Here is a 21,694-nt window from a genome sequence, read left to right on the forward strand (position 1 = left end):
GGTGAACAGGTTTTATGACTTCAGGTGTGTTTATCCTTCAAAATGGATTGGATTCACAAAGCCGGCCTGGAATTTAATCAGGAAATCTTCTGAGCCACAAAGAGAGGGTATTAAAATCCTATTACGACACACAATGGATTGACTGTTCCTCGGAAATGCAACTGCACCCTGCAAGCTACTTAAATGCGGTCGCCAACCCAAACCACGGTCTCATTCAGAGAGCCAAAAGCTTTCAAGTCAAAGGTTGTAAATAAGTAGCAAGTGTACATGTTTGCTTAAATTTAAAGGAACATGATTATTGATTACACAATGCTGTGGAACATTTATGCAATTTACAGTGTGCTTAGATTCCTCTCAGCCAATCTGTTCACAATCCTGTGCTTGGTTGGGGCTATGTTAACAGGAAGGGAAGTGCCCAGAGTGGAGAAGACATGAAAGGAGCACTCTGTCATAGCTTTAATGACAGACTGTGCGGCCTTGTTTTGACTGGAGAGCTCTTAATATGCATGACAAAAGACGTCCTCCTGAGACCTTCCCTCGCCAGAGCTCTGGATTCCCTGACAAATGCCCGTTGTTTTCCGCCACTGCTCCTCATGTCATCCAGCGGTGGTCGCACCTTCCATCAAAGCGTGAAAGGCATCTGCCTGAGAAAAACCACCTGCTTTCTTTGATGACTCATCTGGCATTCTGGAGATCAGTGCTCTATGTGCACAATGACAGCAACACAAAAGGGCAGACAGTTCATCTGCAGGCCTGCTAAAAGAGTGATGGAAGCTTTGACTCGCTGTGATCTCAGTGGATGTCCTCGTCTCTTCTCTTAAATGAGATGGAGATCATTTCCCTGCCAAATGCACATAAAATAGTCTTTGCTCAAGAAGGTAAAACATGTATACGCCATCCTACTGTGCTAAAAATGAGGCAACAATTCCTCTGTTTTCCACCAAAAAACAACTAATTTGAACTTATTTTGCATCCAGAACCACGCTGAACTTCTGACAAGTGTCACCTTTGAACTAGACTCTCCTCAATTCACTTTGCTGCACTTTCCGCTGCCCATTGTGGTACCTCTAACTCGCCACAGCATGAAATGGCATGTTCAATGTGACACACTCGGGCTGTGTGACATGATGATCGAAAACATTTATCATTTCATATTATGCTCTGTCATTTATTTTGTGATGTGCATTCCATTTTGCAAACCGCTCTGAGTTTGTTTAGTAGATAAAACACTCTGTGTCACATTTCTAAGCGCTGCATATCAGACAAGGTAAGAAGACAAGAAGCAGGCAGAAAAAAAAGCTTCACCCAAGGTTTGAACAATGCAGAGGTGCCTGTGCACGTAGCTGCTGTAAAACAGTCCAAAATTAACGATTTAATTCAGAGATCAATACATTTTTGTCACCTCATGTGATCTCGCATTCTATCCCTCAAACAAACAGGTAATGTTTACATTAAATGAAATCAGTTGTAACTGTTTAAAAAGTAGTTCACTTGTATTGATATACTTTTACTTCATTATATTTAAAGAAATTCCACTGTTAAAGTAAGTGCAAGTTGCAAAAAAAACTTCAGTAAATAAGGATGTTTCAAAAATTAGAGTAATTTTTTTTTAACTTACTTAAATATTTATCCAATGGTTATTTAATTTAATTTAATTAGCTTATAATGCGCCAAATCACAGCAAAAGCCATCTCAAGGCGCCTTACATAAAACAAGTCAACATAAAATTGAATAAATAATTAAAAATGAATAAAAAAATTCAAAAACATAAATAAAACAGAAGTAAAAGAATAAAACAAATAAAAATAAAAACTATCCATAAGAAAGAGAATAAAAATAGGTTTTGAGTCTTGACTTAAAAATGTCCACGGACTCAGACTGCCTCACGGTCGCAGGAAGACTGTTCCACGGGGTGGGTGAACGAAACGAAAAGGCTCTTTGACCTGCTGACTTCTTTTTCACCCTGGGAACACAAAGAAGTCCCGCATCCTGCGACCGCAAAACCCGGGCCGGCACGTAGAGTTCCACCAGATCAGCCAGATAAGATGGCGCCAGTCCATGAACAACCTTATAAGTCAATAACAAAACCTTAAAATCTGCTCTCACAGAGACAGGGAGCCAGTGCAAAGATGCCAAAATGGGTGTGATATGTTCAGAACTTCTGCTACGTGTCAGAAGTCTGGCGGCAGCGTTCTGAACCAGCTGAAGACCCCTAATGCTGGACTGTGGTAACCCTGAAAATAGAACATTACAATAATCTAGTCTAGAAGAAACAAAAGCATGAATCAGGGTCTCAGCATCAGCCATGGACAGGATGGGTCAGATCCTCGCTATATTTCTCAGATGGAAAAAAGCAGTCGTAGTAACATCCCTGATGTGGAGGTCAAAAGACAACGTGGGATCAAAAATTACCCCAAGGTTCCTCATTTTGTCCATATGATGTATGACACAGGAACCCAGGCTGAGTGCCAACTGATCAAACTGATGCCGATGTCTCGCTGGACCAAGAACCATCATTTCAGTCTTATTAAAGTTTAAAAGTAGGAAGTTACTAGACATCCAACTTCTCACTGATAGAAGACAGTCCTCCAGGGATTCTATTGGAGTGAGATTTCCCACAGTTATCGGCATGTACAACTGAGTATCATCAGCATAAGAATGAAAGGCAATCCCAAAATGCCAAAGGGGTGCCACATACAGGGAGAAAAGCAAGAGGCCTAAAACAGATCCCTGTGGAACCCCAAATCTCATGTCAGCAAGGTCAGAGGTAGTGCCATTATACAAGACACACTGAGAACGACTGGACAGATATGACGTCAACCAGGCAAGGGCACTTCCAGTAATCCCAAAAAAATTCTCCAACCTATTGAGCAAAATATGATGATCCATGGTATCAAACGCAGCACTGAGATCTAACAACACCAAAACCGTAGTGGTGTCTGAGGTTATTGCTCGCAGAAGATCATTCACAACTTTAGTGAGCGCTGTCTCTGTGGAGTGATATTTCCTAAAAGCAGACTGCAGCGGCTCAAAAAATAAAAAGGCAAATCAAATATGACTATATCGCTTTACTTTTGAGGTTGTAATTTAAAATGTAATAGAAAAATAGGTCTTTATAGGTCACTATGCATAAACTATTAATTCATTGAACTTATATATATATATATATATATATATATATATATATATATATATATATATATATATATATATATATATATATATGGATCATAGCAGATATGAAACAAGAATGACATCTGAAAAGGTCAGAAATCAAGTAGAAGATATTCGGGAGTCTCTGCTTGAATTTGCTAATGCAAACCTTGAAAAAAAACAGCCGCGTGATGATTACAAGGAACTTTTTGAATTGGCAATCATCTTCCTTGGTGCTGAATCAGCTCAACGAGTGTCCTTCAAAGCCCCTGGTGCTGCACATCATGCCCGTTGGATGGCAAAAGTCATCTACTGTCTGAAAATCTGGATGTTTCGTGCAAAGTTCACCCTTACAAGAAGAGAAATCTCAAAGCTAGAAGATATCTGTGTGTTCTCCATCCGTGTCTACATAAAGTTTTGGATAATGGCTCCACTGACTGCATGTGCACCAAATAATGACCTGCAACTAATGAAGGATCTTCTGAATTACAGGGCAATCAATACTGGTATTGCTCAGGCAGCATCTCAGAAACTATCAAATCACCTGTGGTATCTGTCACCAGAACGTGTTAGTCTGGCACTGTATGACAAACACGTCAACATGGAAACGAAGAGACTTATGGTGATGGCAATGTCCAAAGTTGACAATGTTTCAGATGATGACCAGAATACAGGTCACAGCAAAAGAATCCAAGCAGACCTTACCTCAATCAACACCAAGAATCTTGAAGATTTTGTTTCTCCAGAATCCAAGGTTATCTTTAACATGCTGAAATTGCCAGAAACATTTCTTGAAGTAGACCCAGCAGAACGGGATGAAAGGGAAGACTACCAACTGGCTCGCAAAACTGTGATGGCCATCAAAGTTGTGAATGATCATGCAGAGCGAGGTGTAGCCCTTGTTCAAGAATACTGTGGTTTTATTACAAAGGATGAATCTCAGCTGCAGTACCTGCTAAAAATGATTGAAAAACACTGCAAAGATTACCCAGACTGCCACAAGAAGGCATTAACTGCAACAGCCACTACTTCCTCAGTTACAGACTCTGCAGTCTAGTCAGTCTACACTCTACATTGTATACGAGGTCTGTTAGAAAAGTATTGGACCTTTTTATTTTTTTTCAAAAACTATATGGATTTGAATCACGTGCGATTACATCAGACAACCTTGAACCCTCGTGCGCATGCGTGAGTTTTTTCACGCCTGTTGGTTACGTCATTCGCCTGTGGGCTGGCTTTGAGTGAGGAGTGGTCTACCCCTCCCGTCGGAATCTCTTTGTCTGACAACTTCCTGAGAGACTGGCGCTTTGCTTGATCAAAATTTTTTCAAAAACTGTGAGGCACATCGAAGTGGACACCATTCAAGAAATTCAGCTGGTTTTCTGTGAAAATTTTAATGGCTGTTGAGAGATTATGGACTGTTGCTGTCGCTTTAAGGACTGCCCACGGAGTGGGACGTCGCGACGCACCCTGAGCCGCCGCTGTCTGCCTGTTTTGAGCTGAAAGCTTCCAAATTTAAGCCTCTGTTGACTCAGGACGTCATGAGAGAACAGAGAACTTTCAGAAGAGGTCGGGATCAGCAGTTTATCCGGACATTCCACTGTTAAAGGAGATTTTATTAATGAAAGACGCGCAGGACGCAGCCGGCGCAGTGCGCCGCCACAGGAAAAACACTTCAATGTTGATAACCATTTGTAAAAACCATGCGGCTTTTGATGGCTTTCAGTTGAGTGAGTATCTGAGAAATTGTTTAACAGCTGGACATGTTCCAACTTGTCCTTAAGGCTTCCAACGGAGGTGTTTTTCCTGTGGCGGCGCGCGGCGCCGGCTGCATCCTGATGCGCCAATCAGTCCGCACGTCTTTCATTACAAAATCTCCTTTAACAGTGGAATGTCCGGATAAACTGCTGATGTCTGAAAGTTCTCTGTTCTGTCACGACGTCCTGGGTCAACAGAGGCTTAAATTTGGAAGCTTTCAGCTCGAAACAGGCAGACAGTGGCGGCCAGCCCACAGGCGAATGACGTAACTGACAGGCGTGAAAAAACTCTTGCATGCCCACGAGGGTTCAAGCTTGTCTGATGTAATCGCACGTGATTCAAATCCATATAGTTTTTGAAAAAAATAAAAAGGTCAGATACTTTTCTAACAGACCTCGTATATAAATCCATAAATTTGATTGAAATTTCATTGCAGTATTTACTGTTGTTGAATGTTTATATTATTAAAGCTTGTATTAAACTATGTGTTATGCTTTGGTAATTTTTCAAAAGTTTCACTTATTTCTACAACAGGGTTTAATATTTTGCATTCAGTTCAATATAATTGTTATGATCAACCTTTGAGTTCTTTGAGCTACCTCTAAATATTATCATAGGACTCAAATTTTACCTATATACTTTTTAACTAACAAAGAAACTTTTTGAAGATAGAAAATCTAAAATAAAACAAATAGTTAATTTTAAGCTCCACCCTAATATACATACACACACACACACACACACACACACACACACATATATATATATATAATTATTTGGATATGAGATTTTGGTCACTTCACACATCCCCTACAACACACACTGATCAGTGAATACTTTAAGCATTACAGTACAGACAGCACTACTTGCTAAATGATCAATTTTAAAAATGGCAGCTTTGTTTGAAACATCTTTTGTCATCCCTCCAGCACAATGACGATGATGCAGTGAGTAACAATTCTCTCTGACCAATCAGTAATCTGCAGTGATTTCACCTCAACTCTTGGTATAATCTCAGATAAATTGGAACCATGACTGAGGTTATACCAAAAACAAGACCAGGTACCAGATACTCGCTACTAGGTTTGGCCAGTGGAACCTGCCCCCCACCCAAAAAAATAAAAAATAAAAATAAGATGGTAGTGCCAAATCAAGTAGATAGTATACAGGGGAAAAGTGCCATATATGGTAAATGGAAGTACACAACTGCAGAGAGATTCTGGGTGTCATTTTGATACACTCTGGGCAGAAAATAGCCGGCAACAAAACCATCCGTGTTCAGTTAAAATCTTGGACATCAAGAAGGAACTGCATCATTCATACATTGTTATATAACCAGAACACAAATCTCATCAACTTCCCAGTTACCACAAACTTTCCAAAGCCAAGCCATTGTCCACACGTCTCTGGAGACGGGCTCGCTCTTTAGAAATCATTCTGCCGTGGGGGATGAGCAGATGTGGTTTGGGAAAAATACCATGACCGTGATGACAAAGAGATTAAAATTAAGGGAGTGGCCTTACCTGGATGGGCGTCGCCAGGACAAAAGATGAGCAGCATATGAAAAAGAGAGAGAGAGAGAGAGAGAGAGACAACATTAGATGCTTTAGGTTAGGTTTTAAGTCAGGTTTACAGACACACAGTCGCTGCACTGATAAAAGAACGTCTAGACGGAAGCATCAAAAGCTTTAATGGAAGACAAAGCCGACATGTTGCCATGACGGGCTTTTTAACTAGAAAGGAACAGACTCCACTGTACAGCAGCTCTGAGGACTCTTGAGGAAACACCCGTCAAAGCAGCACACAAAAGAACCTTATCAGCCTTCATATTTCAAAGAAAGGCTCCATCCCCGGCCTTCACTGTGAGAGCATCTGCCTTTCTGAATCACAACGCAATCACATCAAGCCCCATGACGCTGCGCCTTTTAACAAAATGAGCATTGATCTTCTGTTCCACCGGACTGCTTGTTTTAGCTCCTGGTGCTTAGTGTCTCCTTTCAGGGTATTTATGACAACATCATATCAGAGTCGTACTGAAGAAGCAGAAAGAAATCCACACAATAAAGAGGAACATTTTGAAGACTTTTTTTTTCCTTTCGAATACATTTGAACTTGCTGAGTTTTAACTTTTTGTATTTGAAGGTACTTTGAAATTTTGCTTTTGAACAACTTCATAAAGTTGTTATTTGTTATTGTAATAATACTACAGTGAGACGATTGGCTTTCCGTTGCAGTTCCAGCTCGTTTTCTGTCAAAGATCCCACTGGACCGCACAGTATTAACTGCTGAACAGAGAAACTCCAACATTTTGTGCTCTGGTGACCATTCTTTAACTCTGTGACAAGCCCTGAAATATTTACAGCCTGACTGTCAGTTTGCCATCAGCTTCACTCTGGTCACCTTCCTCTGCCTTCCATTTCTCACAAAGGCATCAGGATGCTGGAGAGGCTTACTGACAGAATACAAATGAGCACCATCAGATGAAAATCATATCCAGGAAACTGATGTGACAAGACTTCAAAACAGGTGACGGGAGGGGGGGAAAAATCCATCCATCCATCCATTTTCTTCCGCTTTATCCGGTCGCGGGGGCAGCAGCTCAAGCAAAGCCGCCCAGACCTCCCGATCCACACACACCTCCCCCAGCTCCTCCGGGGGAACCCCAAGGCGTTCCCAAGCCAGCCGAGAGATGTAGTCCCTCCAGCGTGTCCTGGGTCTTCCCCTGGGCTTCCTCCCAATGAGACGTGCCCGGAACACCTCTCCAGCGAGGCGTCCAGGGGGCATCCAGAAAAGATGCCCAAGCCACCTCAACTGACTCCTTTCGACGTGGAGGAGCAGCGGGGGGAAAAAAACAATTTTAAATCACAAGTTTAAGGAAAAATCCATGTTTGAGGGTAAAAAATGGTTATTAATGCAAATCAATTGACCTTATTTGACAACAAAGTTAAAAAAAAAAAGAAAATACAGTGTTTCACCTATGTGATGTTTGAACTAAAACCAAGACCTTAAAAGGGTCAAGTGTGATTCCAAAACTTTGAGAATTTGGAATGGTTTAGATCAAGTTGAGATTGAGTTTTTGGTGGAGGAGTATTTAAAAGTGAAATATCTGTCGAGGAGACAGCTGCGGTCAACCTCAAGTCTGCATAAAGTAAAAAAGTGAACGTTGTCACGCAGCGTCCACGTTAGCGGGAGAAAAACAGTCATGGGGTTGTTATGAGGCACAATTCAATTTCAATTTATTTTCATTTATATAGCGCCAAATCACAACAGAGTTGCCTCAAGGCACTTCACACAGGTAAGGTCTAACCTTACTAAACCCTAGAGCAACAGTGGTAAGGAAAAACTCCCTCTGAGGAAGAAACCTCAAGCAGACCACACTCAAAGGGGTGACCCTCTGCTTGGGCCATGATACAGACATAAATTACAGAACAATTCACAGAACAATTCACGGACGAATATACAAGAAATGCTATTGGTGCACAGGACAGGAGAGTCGCCAACACGAATACAACTCCCATCTCTGGATGGAGCTGCACCTTAAACAGAGAGAAAAAACAGAATCAGGCATCAGAAAGAAAAAAATACTGTATAATTTGCCAGCATTAATCAACACGAAAAACAGAAGAAATACTAAGGTGATCGCCGGCCACTAGACCTGAGCTTCACTAAAAGACCCTGAATTTAGGTCAAGTTAAGGCCGCGGCACGCTCCAATTACTAATAAAATGAACTAAAAGAGTAAAAAGCGTAAAACAAAACTGTACCACTATGCTAGCCATATGAAAGGGAAAAGAAGCGCATCTTAAGTCTGGACTTGAAAGTCTCTCCAGAGACTGTTTTATTGACGCAGGGAGATCATTCCACAGAACAGGGACATGATAAGAGAAAGCTCTGTGACCCGCAGACTTCTTATTCACCTTAAGGACACAAAGTAGTCCTGCACCCTGAGAACGTAAAGCTCGGGCCGGTACGTAAGGTTTAATTAGGTCAGCTAGGTAGGGAGGTGCCAGTCCATGAATAATTTTATAGGTCAGTAGCAGAACCTTAAGGCACGGAGACTTTTAATGGTAACAACAAGGACAGGAATAAGTCCCTTCAGTTTCTCTCTTTTTTTCATTCGGCATCACTACAGCAGATCTAATAATCTACGTAATTAAAAGCTACAACAAAATTTTAGCATTTTGCAGAGCTTAATATTTAAAACAGGTAGCCCTTGTTCTGATGGCAACTTAAAAACGAAACTTTTTTCCTGAGGTTCTAGACTAATTCCAATCTGTAGTAATTTAACTGATTTTAAATCCAGGTGACTCTCTGAACTTAAATGATCCACCTCTCACTGTTCGTCTTTCCTCCTCGCTGAAGAAAAAAATCCGGTTTGTCCTTTTCACTGTAGTAAGCGGGAAAGGTTGAAAATGTTTAACCTTTGATAGTAAGTACCGTCACGGTGCACAGTTGCTGTGCTCGTAGACAGCAGAGGCAGAATTATTCCATCACCCTCTCACTGAAAACTTTAGAACATCAGGTTTTCCATCTGCCATTTACAGCCAACATGTGAATGCAGCATAAATCTGAGACAGACCCTGAGCTCTTTTGACGGCTCACATTAATTGCAAAGTGTTGTTCACAAAGTGCGACATATTCAGTGACATCATGTCGCTCTCACTGTAAGTCAGCACAGTTACAGTGATTTTCTCTGTGTATAGCGCTGAACAACAGGTAAGACAATAAAAATATAGTGCCAATCAACACAATGTGAATTAATTTATTAATTTAATATTGTAATTTTTTATTCATGTGTATTCTTACTCTAGTACAACACCAAGTCAAGATCAAATATAACTGCTTTCCATTTAGACACAAGACCAAGTAAGTGAAAAGGCGAATTTAAGACCAAACTCGAGACCAAGACTGGACTCGAGTACAACAAGACGAAGTTGCACAGTTGGATTCAGACTGAAATTTTAGAAAATGCACCTTCCCCTTGTCATTCAGATGAAATAACTTGGACACAAGACAAAATGAGGAAGATCTTCTCCTGAGAATGTAAAAAAGAAAATGCTAATAGAAAGACAGAAGACCAAAGGAAACTGCAAGAAAAACTCAGTTCATCATCCAACTAGTACTTTGACTATAACTACAGGTAGTCTGCATGTGATGTCACATTACCCATGAGAATTTGTGCAACATCATGTACAACCTTTGTATACAGTGTGGAGAAATGGCACAGGACAGAGAAATTGCCAAGTCTGACCCTTTAAGTTCAATGGCACCAAAAGTAATCAAGTTCCCAAGCAATCTTCATTATCCAGAGAGCACTCAGCCTTATTGAGATTCTGAAAAGGGAAGGCTGCCAGCACACAAAAATAAATTGATTGATTACACTTAATGCAATGCACATGCAGGATCCAACACAACAATTTCATTAGAACTTTCTCTGCAGCCGTGCTGTGGATGCTTGGCTGGTGACTTTGTCAGGAGAATCTTTAAATAAGGGCAACAGGAGAAGTACATTTGCAGCAAAGACTTTGTTCTGGATGAGACACAAAGTTTTTTTCATGATTGCACAAAATTGCAGCTAAAAAAAAAAAGAAAAATATATTTAGCAACAGATCACTGCATTATCCCTGCCAATCCTACTGTAAGTGTATCCCAATACACTGATCATGCAGTACTGCAGGACAGTAACATCAAGTAATAAGTTTTCTCATGGCTTCACTTGACCCAGCTATCTTAGCTAATTATAGGCCAATCTCCAACCTTCCTTTTCTCTCAAAAATTCTTGAAAAGGTAGTTGTAAAACAGCTAACTGATCATCTGCAGAGGAATGGTCTATTTGAAGAGTTTCAGTCAGGCTTTAGAATTCATCATAGTACAGAAACAGCATTAGTGAAGGTTACAAATGATCTTCTTATGGCCTCGGACAGTGGACTCATCTCTGTGCTTGTTCTGTTAGACCTCAGTGCTGCTTTTGATACTGTTGACCATAAAATTTTATTACAGAGATTAGAGCATGCCATAGGTATTAAAGGCACTGCGCTGCGGTGGTTTGAATCATATTTGTCTAATAGATTACAATTTGTTCATGTAAATGGGGAATCTTCTTCACAGACTAAAGTTAATTATGGAGTTCCACAAGGTTCTGTGCTAGGACCAATTTTATTCACTTTATATATGCTTCCCTTAGGCAGTATTATTAGACGGTATTGCTTAAATTTTCATTGTTACGCAGATGATACCCAGCTTTATCTATCCATGAAGCCAGAGGACACACACCAATTAGCTAAACTGCAGGATTGTCTTACAGACATAAAGACATGGATGACCTCTAATTTCCTGCTTTTAAACTCAGATAAAACTGAAGTTATTGTACTTGGCCCCACAAATCTTAGAAACATGGTGTCTAACCAGATCCTTACTCTGGATGGCATTACCCTGACCTCTAGTAATACTGTGAGAAATCTTGGAGTCATTTTTGATCAGGATATGTCATTCAAAGCGTATATTAAACAAATATGTAGGACTGCTTTTTTGCATTTACGCAATATCTCTAAAATTAGAAAGGTCTTGTCTCAGAGTGATGCTGAAAAACTAATTCATGCATTTATTTCCTCTAGGCTGGACTATTGTAATTCATTATTATCAGGTTGTCCTAAAAGTTCCCTAAAAAGCCTTCAGTTAATTCAAAATGCTGCAGCTAGAGTACTGACGGGGACTGGAAGGAGAGAGCATATCTCACCCATATTGGCCTCTCTTCATTGGCTTCCTGTTAATTCTAGAATAGAATTTAAAATTCTTCTTCTTACTTATAAGGTTTTGAATAATCAGGTCCCATCTTATCTTAGGGACCTCGTAGTACCATATCACCCCAATAGAGCGCTTCGCTCTCAGACTGCAGGCTTACTTGTAGTTCCTAGGGTTTGTAAGAGTAGAATGGGAGGCAGAGCCTTCAGCTTTCAGGCTCCTCTCCTGTGGAACCAGCTCCCAATTCAGATCAGGGAGACAGACACCCTCTCTACTTTTAAGATTAGGCTTAAAACTTTCCTTTTTGCTAAAGCTTATAGTTAGGGCTGGATCAGGTGACCCTGAACCATCCCTTAGTTATGCTGCTATAGACGTAGACTGCTGGGGGGTTCCCATGATGCACTGTTTCTTTCTCTTTTTGCTCTGTATGCACCACTCTGCATTTAATCATTAGTGATCGATCTCTGCTCCCCTCCACAGCATGTCTTTTTCCTGGTTCTCTCCCTCAGCCCCAACCAGTCCCAGCAGAAGACTGCCCCTCCCTGAGCCTGGTTCTGCTGGAGGTTTCTTCCTGTTAAAAGGGAGTTTTTCCTTCCCACTGTAGCCAAGTGCTTGCTCACAGGGGGTCGTTTTGACCGTTGGGGTTTTACATAATTATTGTATGGCCTTGCCTTACAATATAAAGCGCCTTGGGGCAACTGTTTGTTGTGATTTGGCGCTATATAAAAAAAAAAATTGATTGAAATTGAATTGATCCTGCTGGCTGATGTTATTAGTTTGCGCTCGTCTTTCCTCAGATTTGGAGCGCTGCTACCGAAGTCCTGCTAGCCGTGGCTGCTAATTGTTGTGGAGGACCGTGTCTGTCCTTTCTGAGAATTTTATGGCAATATATCGGTAATAATATTGCTTGCTGTGCAGTTAATTGTCCTAGCGTATCATCTAAGAAGTCTGTGATCCAGTATTTCCATCGAGTGAAATTTTTGTGTTATTTAATTTGATATCATTCATGAGATTATCATAGCTTGATGACTTTAGGTCCAGTTAATCTTTGATTACTGAGGAAATAAACTGGTCATAATTTAATACCTACAAACAAGCAAACATGAAAGCTACCACCAAGTCCTCAAAAACATATCTTAATGAAACACCTGAACTAAGAAGTTAGCCCGTTAGCTCTCAGAATGTTATAACTCAGATGGGGTCTGTTTGGGCTTGATTCTTCCTGCCCAGGTCAAGCAGGACATCATCAATGTTCCACCTCTTTATCCATTTATGGGTTCATCAGGACGTGATGGGTATTTCATCAAAGGCAATATTGACCATGCACCCCTTTTTTGGCATATTTACAAGCAGAACACCCAGAGTGAGTGCAGTACCACCATCCAAATATTTGCACTGAACGGTAAACAAACAAACAAACAAACAAACAAAGCAGATAGATTGTATTTTAATAAAACACAAGCATGTTGACTGTGGGGATCCATGGGCTCCAGATAGGGTAGTATTTATAAAAGAGGTAGCTGACATTTTTCAAGGATTGTAATAAATTAAGTAATGAGTTGGAATGGTGTGTGAGTCCAGAATGTTTTTAGAACCTTAGACCTCAACAATTTTTAGAAGAACAAATCAATCCCTTTAATGTTAATTTACTGTCAGAATCTCGTCTCTGCTGTTTGCGGACGATGTGGTTCTGTTGGCTTAGTCAAATCAGGACCTTCAGCGTGCACTGGGGCGGTTTGCAGCCAAGTGTGAAGCGTCCGGGATGAAAATCAGCACCTCCAAATCCGAGGCCATGGTTCTCGACTGGAAAAAGGTGCTTTGCCCTCTTCAGGTCGGTGGAGTGTCCTTGCCTCAAGTGGAGGAGTTTAAGTATCTCGGGGTGTTCACGTGTGAGGGACAGATGGAGTGTGAGATCGACAGACGGATCGGTGCAGCATCTGCAGTGATGCGGTCGCTGTATCGGACCGTCATGGCGAAGAGAGAGCTGAGTAGGGGGGGCAAAGCTCTCGATTTACCGATCAATTTACGTTCCGATCCTCACCTATGGTCATGAGATTTGGCTCATGACCGAAAGAACGAGATCGCGAGTACAAGCGGCCGAGATGAGTTTCCTCCGCAGGGTGGCTGGGCACTCCCATAGAGATAGGGTGAGGAGCTCGGTCACTCGGGAGGAGCCCGGAGTCGAGCCGCTGCTCCTCCACGTAGAAAGGAGTCAGTAGAGGTGGTTCGGGCATCTTTCTCCTTGAATTGCTGGCTGTCTGAGTGGTGTCCAAAAAATGAGGTGGGCTTCATTGATAATTGGCAAAGCTTCTGGGGAAAACCTGGTCTTGTTAGGAGAGACGGCATCCATCCCACTTTAGAGGGAGCAGCTCTCATTTCTAGAAATCTGGCCAATTTTTTTGGGATCCTCCAAACTGTGACTGTCTAGCGTTGGGACCAGGAGGCAGAGCTGTGGTCTTATACACCTCTCTGCAGCTTCTCTCCCCCTGCCATCCCCCTATTACCCCATCCCCGTAGAGACGGTGCCTGCTCCCAGACCACCAATAACTAGCAAAAATCTATTTAAGCATAAAAATTCAAAAAGAAAAAATAATATAGCACCTTCAATTGCACCACAGACTAAAACAGTTAAATGTGGTCTATTAAACATTAGGTCTCTTTCTTCTAAGTCCCTGTTGGTAAATGATATAATAATTGATCAACGTATTGATTTATTCTGCCTAACAGAAACTTGGTTACAGCAGGATGAATATGTTAGTTTAAATGAGTCAACACCCCCGAGTCACACTAACTGTCAGAATGCTCGTAGCACGGGCCGGGGCGGAGGATTAGCAGCAATCTTCCATTCCAGCTTATTAATTAATCAAAAACCTAGACAGAGCTTTAATTCATTTGAAAGCTTGTCTCTTAGTCTTGTCCATCCAAATTGGAAGTCCCAAAAACCAGTTTTATTTGTTATTATCTATCGTCCACCTGGTCGTTACTGTGAGTTTCTCTGTGAATTTTCATACCTTTTGTCTGACTTAGTGCTTAGCTCAGATAAGATAATTATAGTGGGCGATTTTAACATCCACACAGATGCTGAGAATGACAGCCTCAACACTGCATTTAATCTATTATTAGACTCTATCGGCTTTGCTCAAAAAGTAAATGAGTCCACCCACCACTTTAATCATATTTTAGATCTTGTTCTGACTTATGGTATGGAAATAGAAGACTTAACAGTATTCCCTGAAAACTCCCTTTTGTCTGATCATTTTTTAATAACATTTACATTTACCCTGATGGACTACCCTGCAGTGGGGAATAAGTTTCATTACACTAGAAGTCTTTCAGAAAGCGCTGTAACTAGGTTTAAGGATATGATTCCTTCTTTATGTTCTCTAATGTCATATACCAACACAGAGCAGAGTAGCTACCTAAACTCTGTAAGGGAGTTAGAGTATCTTGTCAATAGTTTTACATCCTCATTGAAGACAACTTTGGATGCTGTAGCTCCTCTGAAAAAGAGAGCTTTAAATCAGAAGTGTCTGACTCCGTGGTATAACTCACAAACTCGTAGCTTAAAGCAGATAACCCGTAAGTTGGAGAGGAAATGGCGTCTCACTAATTTAGAAGATCTTCACTTAGCCTGGAAAAAGAGTTTGTTGCTCTATAAGAAAGCCCTTCGTGAAGCTAGGACATCTTTCTACTCATCACTAATTGAAGAAAATAAGAACAACCCCAGGTTTCTTTTCAGCACTGTAGCCAGGCTGACAAAGAGTCAGAGCTCTATTGAGCTGAGTATTCCATTAACTTTAACTAGTAATGACTTCATGACTTTCTTTGCTAACAAAATTTTGACTATTAGAGAAAAAATTACTCATAACCATCCCAAAGATGTATCGTTATCTTTGGCTGCTTTCAGTGATGCCGGTATTTGGTTAGACTCTTTCTCTCCGATTGTTCTGTCTGAGTTATTTTCATTAGTTACTTCATCCAAACCATCAACATGCTTATTAGACCCCATTCCTGCCAGGCTGCTCAAGGAAGTCCTACCATTATTTAATGCTTCAATCTTAAATATGATCAATCTATCTTTGTTAGTTGGTTATGTACCACAGGCCTTTAAGGTGGCAGTAATTAAACCATTACTTAAAAAGCCATCACTTGACCCAGCTATCTTAGCTAATTATAGGCCAATCTCCAACCTTCCTTTTCTCTCAAAGATTCTTGAGAGGGTAGTTGTAAAACAGCTAACTGATCACCTGCAGAGGAATGGTCTATTTGAAGAGTTTCAATCAGGTTTTAGAATTCATCATAGTACAGAAACAGCATTAGTGAAGGTTACAAATGATCTTCTTATGGCTTCGGACAGTGGACTTATCTCTGTGCTTGTTCTGTTGGACCTCAGTGCTGCTTTTGATACTGTTGACCATAAAATTTTATTACAGAGATTAGAGCATGTCATAGGTATTAAAGGCATTGCGCTGCGGTGGTTTGAATCATATTTGTCTAATAGATTACAGTTTGTTCATGTAAATGGGGAATCTTCTTCACAGACTAAAGTTAATTATGGAGTTCCACAAGGTTCTGTGCTAGGACCAATTTTATTCACTTTATACATGCTTCCCTTGGGCAGTATTATTAGACGGTATTGCTTAAATTTTCATTGTTACGCAGATGATACCCAGCTTTATCTATCCATGAAGCCAGAGGATACGCACCAATTAGCTAAACTGCAGGATTGTCTTACAGACATAAAGACATGGATGACCTCTAATTTCCTGCTTTTAAACTCAGATAAAACTGAAGTTATTGTACTTGGCCCCACAAATCTTAGAAGCATGGTGTCTAACCAGATCGTTACTCTGGATGGCATTTCCCTGATCTCTAGTAATACTGTGAGAAATCTTGGAGTTATTTTTGATCAGGATATGTCATTCAAAGCGCATATTAAACAAATATGTAGGACTGCCTTTTTGCATTTACGCAATATCTCTAAAATCAGAAAGGTCTTGTCTCAGAGTGATGCTGAAAAACTAATTCATGCATTTGTTTCCTCTAGGCTGGACTATTGTAATTCATTATTATCAGGTTGTCCTAAAAGTTCCCTAAAAAGCCTTCAGTTGGTTCAGAATGCTGCAGCTAGAGTACTGACGGGGACTAGCAGGAGAGAGCATATCTCACCCGTGTTGGCCTCCCTTCATTGGCTTCCTGTTAATGCTAGAATAGAATTTAAAATTCTTCTTCTTACTTATAAGGTTTTGAATAATCAGGTCCCATCTTATCTTAGGGACCTCGTAGTACCATATTACCCCATTAGAGCGCTTCGCTCTCAGACTGCGGGCTTACTTGTAGTTCCTAGGGTTTGTAAGAGTAGAATGGGAGGCAGAGCCTTCAGCTTTCAGGCTCCTCTCCTGTGGAACCAGCTCCCAATTCAGATCAGGGAGACAGATACCCTCTCTACTTTTAAGATTAGGCTTAAAACTTTCCTTTTCGCTAAGGCTTATAGTTAGGGCTGGATCGGGTGACCCTGGACCATCCCTTGGTTATGTTGCTTTAGACGTAGACTGTGTTTCATAATTATTGTATGGCCTTGCCTTGCAATGTGGAGCGCCTTGGGGCAACTGTTTGTTGTGATTTGGCGCTATACAAGAAAAAAGTTGATTGATTGATCTTTTCCGGATGCCCCCTGGATGCCTCGCTGGAGAGGTGTTCCGGGCACGTCCCATTGGGAGGAGACCCCGGGGAAGACCCAAGACACGCTGGAGGGACAACATCTCTCGGCTGGCTTGGGAACGCCTTGGGGTTCCCCCGGAGGAGCTGGGGGAGGTGTGTGTGGATCGGGAGGTCTGGGCGGCTTTGCTTGAGCTGCTGCCCCCGCGACCCGACTCCGGATAAAGCGGAAGAAAATGGATGGATGGATGTATTTAAAAATTGATTAGATTGTTTTTATCATACAGACACTATTATTATAATCATTATTAGTATTATTATTTTTATTTTATTAGTACTTCTATTTTGTCATTTGATTTTTAAATGGACCACAAGAAGTTATTTTCCACCAAAATCTTGTCTTGCAGATCATAGCGGTGAAATGTTTCAGAATGTCATGCATTAGTATGAGAGCAGGACAACATGTTGAGTCTCATGACGAATGCGTGAGACCTGACAGGACCCCTTTTAAGTGAAAACCTCACTCCAAATGAGTGAGACTTGAGAACTCTGCAAAATACATAAACATGCCAAATAGCAAATGTCAGCTGTGCTCTGTTTGTCCCTGATTGAAGTTACACGCATGCACAGCTGTTTAAAGCAGGTGGTTTTAATTTGACAAACAAAGACAGTGGCTGAAGACATTAAAACCATTAAACATTTCACTCATGGTACCAACATGAAACTTAAGCCACTCATGGTAAGAGCAACATGAAACTTACTTAAACTGACTAAATCAATTGAGCTACAAAAGCACAATAAATCAATAAGACTAACAATACTGTTAAATTAACATAAACCACAGCAACAACATTTAAAACCTCCAAACCCTGAATGCCCATCGTGCACTGCAGCACAGCATTCGTTGTTTATTAGTTAACTAAAATTGCTAATTACTCCAAAAATATTTGTCCTATCAACTTTCCGTTTCTGCAGCGTTCATTCTTGATCCAAAATAAATAAGCATGTCAAACGGCAAATGTCAGCTCTCCCTGGTTTTTGCGTGATCGAAGTCAAACATGCGCACACAGAGGTCACTTGGCTATTATAATATAGATACCCAGCAGATGCACTACTTTGATGGTTAAAAACAATGAATGAATGAATGAAATTTATTTATTTCAGCATGAATGAATGAAATTTATTTCAGCATCAACACAGTACAGACACAACATATCAAAACAAATCAAAACAAAAACCAAAACCAAAATTTGCACTGTGTGTCTGAAAAGGGGTGGGAAGAAGCAAAGCTTATAAGTTACCCACCCCTATACCAAAAATCCAGTCCAACACATTTTACACTTATACTCCAAAAAAAAAAAAAAAATAGGACTCATAAATACATATCCATTTTTGCTCACACTCCTATATATACATACATTCCCCACAGATACATACCATACATTAACAAATTTATACATCATATTTATACATTAAATTCAATTTCCTTTTCCAATATATCCAGAAATTAATAGGTTTTTATAACGTTTCTTAAAACAAACTAAAGAACTACATAATCTAATTTCAACAGGACATTTATTCCAAATCTTCACCCCCTTAACTGAAACACAAAAACCCTTTATATTAGTGCGTTACACAGCACATCCTCGTAAACTATATCCAGAATCCCTTGTCTTGAACAGGTTCTGGACATAAAGTGGTAAGGCTCGATTATTTGCTTTGTACAAAGTTTGTATTGTGATATAATCCACTAAATCTCTAAATTTCAATAAATTTAAAATCATAAACAAAGAATGCGTTGACTCAAGATAATGTTTGTTACAAATAATTCTAATGGCATGTTTTTGTAAGAGAAATACTTGATTGGTATTTGATTTATAAGTGTTACCCCAAGACTCCACACAATATGTCATATATGATACTACTAAAGAATGATATAAAGTGAGTAATCCTTCCTGTAACAGTGTGTCCTTGACCCTGTACATGATGGCGATAGATTTTGACATTTTCAATTTTATATAATTTATATGCGGTTTCCAGCTGAGTTTATTATCAATTATAACACCAAGGAATTTATTCTCAGTCACTGTCTCTATTTCCATATTGTTAATGGTTACATTTTTACATTTAGGTACAAATTTATTTCCAAATATAATACATTTAGTTTTTCCAAGGTGAAGTGACAATTTATTAGCGTTAAACCAAGCCTTGAATTTATCCAATTCATTTTCCACAGTATCCAAAAGCTGTTCAAGATTGTCACCACTACAAAACACAGTTGTGTCATCTGCAAAAAGGACACACCTCAGTACTCTTGACACCCAACTTATATCATTTATATATAGTATAAATAACAGGGGTCCTAACACCGAACCCTGGGGCACCCCACACGTAATTTCCCGAAGTCCAGAATCAATGTTATTATAATGAACATACTGAAACCGACCATGTAAATAACTATTTATCCAATCATATGCTAATCCTCTAATTCCGTATTTCTGTAATTTGGTTAATAATATTTCATGGTTAACAGTATCAAACGCTTTCTGTAAATCAAAAAAAATACCTACTGTATATTGCTTATTATCTACTGCAGTCGCTATATTTTCGATAAAATCCATCAATGCATGTGATGTAGATCACAACAGGATGCGAGAGCCTGACATGTTCAAATAAAAATTGGTGCTCTTGCACCAACAACCCCTGTTTCTGGTCCTTTCATACAAGCTGACCCCACACTTTGAGCTGCATTTTCTTTCTTTGTCACATTGAAATCATCTCCATTCACATTCATGGCCAGCTGGCTGTCTGCAAACCAGAAGAAAGGAAGACAAATACACAGATCTGGAGGACGATGGGTGAGGAAGAACATTGCAAACGAGCTGCCATATGTTCCTGCTGTTTGGTCTCTCCCTAATTTGAACCTCCAACCAGACGAACCCCCACCAACACTTCTGTCAACTCTTCTTCCAGCACTTCCAACCCCAGTGCTGACCTGCTACTCAGGGTCACGGCAATAAATACTGCTGCTCTCCAGAGGCTAGATGGATTTAATTCATCCCTGTAACACCTGTGCAAAGAGTGGAGGAGCCGATTCTGCTGCTAGAACACAGACCTGAGTAAATGAAGAAAGCTGAGCCGACAAAAAGCAACGTAGTACAGTAAATCTCAGGATTTCAGGAAGACTGTGAGCTATTTCATATTTCAACATCTGCAACACAAGAGAATTAAGAGAAATCCTGAAAGCCCAAAGCTGCAGGCCATTAAACAATGATGCTGTCATTCAAGAGAGGCTGAGATCCAGACGAGTAGAGCGTAAAATGGCGAAAGTCAAGTGTTTGAACTTTTTAATTCAGGAACACACAAACGTCTGGGATTTTTCCAGCAGCTAAATAGTTAAATTAGAGCTGCAATGCTTCACCATCAGGTCTCAGAGCAGATGTACAAGGTTTTTAAGTGGGTTAAAGATAAGCGGCACGTCACCTGCAAATTATGTGGATGTTGTTTAATAATATGTAGGTTTTGCTATCTTCAGCATGAGGCCAAACAGGTGAGGTCCAGGCAACCACGATTCAACTTCATTCACAGTTTGGGATTCAGCAATATTGCTCTTACAGTGGGGAAAATAAGTATTTGACCCCCTGTCAGTTTTGCAGGTTTTCCCACCTACAAAGAATGTAGAGGTCTGTAATTTTTATCGTAGGTTCACTTTAACTGAGAGACAGAATCTAAAAAAGACCCAGAAAATCACATTGTATGATTTCTAAATAATTAATTTGCATTTTATTGCATAAAATAAGTATTTGAACACCTACCAACCAGCAAGAATTCTGTCTCACACAGACCTGTTAATTTTTCTTTAAGAAGCCCTCTTATTCTTCACTCTTTACCTGTATTAATTGCACCTGTTTGAACTTGTTACCTGTATAAAAGACACCTGTTCACACACTCAATCAATCACACTCCAACCTGTCCAAGAGCTGTCTAAGGACACCAGGGACAAAACTGTAGACCTGCACAAGGCTGGGATGGACTACAGGACAACAGGCAAGCAGCTTGGTAGAAGACAACAACTGCTATGATTATTTATTAGAAAGTGGAAGAAACATAAGATGACTGTCAATCTACCTCGGTCTGGGATTCCATGCAAGATCTCACTTTGTGGGGTAAGGATGATTCTGAGAAAGCTCAGAACTACACAGGAGGACCTGGTCAATGACCTGAAGAGAGCTGGGACCACAGTCACAAAGATTACATTAGTAACACATGATGCTGTCATGGTTTAAAATCTTGCAGGGCAGCAAGGTCCCCCTGCTCAAGCCAGCACATGTCCAGTCCCGTTTGAAGTTCACCACTGACCATCTGGATGATCCAGAGGAGGCATG

The 21,694-nt window shown here is 40.4% G+C and overlaps 1 protein-coding gene across 1 annotated transcript in view; it reads right to left on the reverse strand.

The window, feature by feature from the left end:
* Window positions 1-21,694, reverse strand: part of agrn (agrin) — a 945,905-nt gene that overhangs the window by 793,553 nt on the left and 130,658 nt on the right. The window lies entirely within an intron of this gene.

The sequence above is a fragment of the Thalassophryne amazonica genome, chromosome 6 (genome assembly GCF_902500255.1).
Source record: "Thalassophryne amazonica chromosome 6, fThaAma1.1, whole genome shotgun sequence".
Classification (NCBI taxonomy): domain Eukaryota; kingdom Metazoa; phylum Chordata; class Actinopteri; order Batrachoidiformes; family Batrachoididae; genus Thalassophryne; species Thalassophryne amazonica.